The sequence below is a fragment of the Elephantulus edwardii genome, unplaced genomic scaffold (assembly GCF_000299155.1).
Source record: "Elephantulus edwardii isolate Elephantulus edwardi_28Jun2011 unplaced genomic scaffold, EleEdw1.0 scaffold00201, whole genome shotgun sequence".
Taxonomy (NCBI): domain Eukaryota; kingdom Metazoa; phylum Chordata; class Mammalia; order Macroscelidea; family Macroscelididae; genus Elephantulus; species Elephantulus edwardii.
In genome coordinates, this window is record NW_006399951.1 from 1,665,632 (window position 1) to 1,667,834 (window position 2,203).

Genomic DNA, 2,203 nt, shown 5'->3' on the forward strand with positions numbered 1-2,203 from the left:
CCGGCGGCCGCGCCGCCCGGCCTGCCCTGACCTCCCCACCCCCTTCCGTCGACCGAGCAGAGCGGCGAAGGCACGTACTCACCGCCGCTCGCTGCCTCTTGGGCTTCGCCATGACTGAGGCGCCCCCGCCGCCCCCCGCCTTGACCGAGACTGACACGCGCGGCTGGCCGGGTGGAGGCGGCCCGAGGCGACCACACGGCTGACAGACCCGCCCCGCCCCTCCCCACCAGTTGAGCAGCGGCGGCTGCACCGTGGGGCTCCGGGGCTTCCTCCCCATGCCCGAGGCGGCGGGTGGCAGCGGCGGGCAACGGCGGCACTTACCGGCGGCGCAGCCAGGCCCCCCTGTCAGCGCGGGGCAGGGAGGGAGAGGAGGGAGGAGTGCAGGGGCACCGCCTCCCCCGCGCCGCCACGCACCCGCCTGATTGGCCCAGTTCACTCCCCCAGCGCGACCCCACCAGCCCCTGCGAGCGGCACTCCGGCAGCACCAGCGCTTCATTTGCATATTTGTGCCCGCGCCGCTGATTGGCCCGGGAGCGCAAGGAAGGCTGTGACCGCTGCAGCTCCGACTGTCGCTCCAGCTCCCGCCGCCGCTCCAGCCGCGCGTCGGGCCGCCGGGGAGGGAGGATTCCCCCCACGCGGCTCCCCTTTTCTCACGGCCTGGCCCGACCTAGGGCGGAGAGCGGAGGAAGGTGGGGGACACCGCCCTGCTGCAACATGGCCCCGCCGCGGTTATGATCCAATGGCTAGTGCGATTACTCCCGGAGCCCAGGGCGGCCTCGGGGCGGAGAAGGTTTGGGGCCGGGCGCCCTCTGGCCGGAGCACGGGGCAGTGCAGTGTCCCGGGCTCCCCTCTCGGCCCAGCCGAGGCCGCCACGTCAGACCGCGCCCTCCGGCGGCCTCTCCGCCCCGCCGCCCGCCGCCACGTCAGACCCTGCAGGCACGCCTCGACCGCCGGTTGACCAGTGGTGGGGCGGGCGCCCGAGTTCACTCACACGCAGGGAATCTCCGGGTCCGCCGAGAGCCTCATTCTTCAAACAACCACATTTTTCCTTCCGCTCGGAGACCTGCATGACACATGCACGCCTCTGCTGGGAGAGAGCCCTGGGGTGATGATGCAAGATCCAGGCCAGGTGTTCCACAAGACACCTGATGTAAGGGGACCCAGGCCTAAATCCAGATCTCAAAGGGCGCAAAGCTGAGGTTGCATCTAGTCTTCTCGACCTTCAAGTTATTGCACAATTATGCAGGGAAATCAGGAGCACGGAAAACGCTCTGCATGTGAAAACCGCTGACCTACGAAGGGTCTCTTGTCACTTTATCTAAATGACCTACATTAAATCATTCCCACGTCTCAGGGTCTCAGTGTTCCCTTCTGGAAAATTAAAAAGCTAGGAAAATTTGCTGAGAGCTTCCCAGGCCTAAAGAAAATGCTTTTAGACCTCGAGCTGGCTTTACACTTGAGTAAAACTCTGTATTAAAATGTGAGACTGATAAAATAATGGAATATTTGCATTTCACTCCTACCTTGCACTAGTTTGAAACTCTTATGTCAAATCCAGTGGAAGTGACCATTAATTAAAAACTTAGTTGATAATCAAATTTTACTTTCCACGATTCTGCTTAATTTTACCCAACAGTGGAATGGCAGAATACTCTCTGGTGGCCTAAAGAGTAGGGAAGTGTTCTTTCCATCCCAATTTACAGGGTTCGAATCCACTAGCTGCTCCAAAGCAGAAAGATGAACAGGCTGCTCTGGTGCAATTTATAGCCATTGAAAACCCACTGAAGGGTCAACTCTGAGTGAGTTCCCTGTCAACCGAAAATCAATGTCCTCTGTTATAGTCCCATGAAGGCCTTCCAAAGTAGATAAACACAGGTCTATTTAGCTGAGGTAGTGAATGGGTTGAGAGAGATCCCCTGCAGAGAGAGAAGTTACAGTTACTGATTTCTTCTTGTAGATACTTGTCATTACAAGCACACAGCAGGAAGAGAAAACACAAAGTTAAATCTTTGCACTCCCTCCACCACCGTCTGCGTTTGTAAAATCTACTCTTGAGGGGAGCTCTTGCCTAGTGGCAAGGAGCTGCAACTACAATCCCAGAGGCTCATGGTTCGAATCCACCAGATGCTCTGCCGGGGAAGGAGGAACAATCTCCTCCTGTACCAGTCAGATCTGATATGACGGTACACGTAAAAATAATACA

General features: G+C 58.3%; 1 protein-coding gene across 2 annotated transcripts in view; it reads right to left on the minus strand.

Moving 5' to 3' along the window:
* The window catches only part of CHD9 (chromodomain helicase DNA binding protein 9), a 164,533-nt gene that overhangs the window by 148,638 nt on the left and 13,692 nt on the right, over positions 1–2,203 (minus strand). The window contains exon 1 of one of the 2 annotated variants that reach the window (XM_006897101.1): positions 322–459. The exons of the other annotated variant lie outside the window; for it this stretch is intronic. The gene's annotated coding sequence lies outside the window, so the exon portion shown is untranslated. Of the gene's footprint in view, positions 1–321; positions 460–2,203 lie in introns of those variants that run through there. 2 annotated transcript variants of the gene reach the window in all.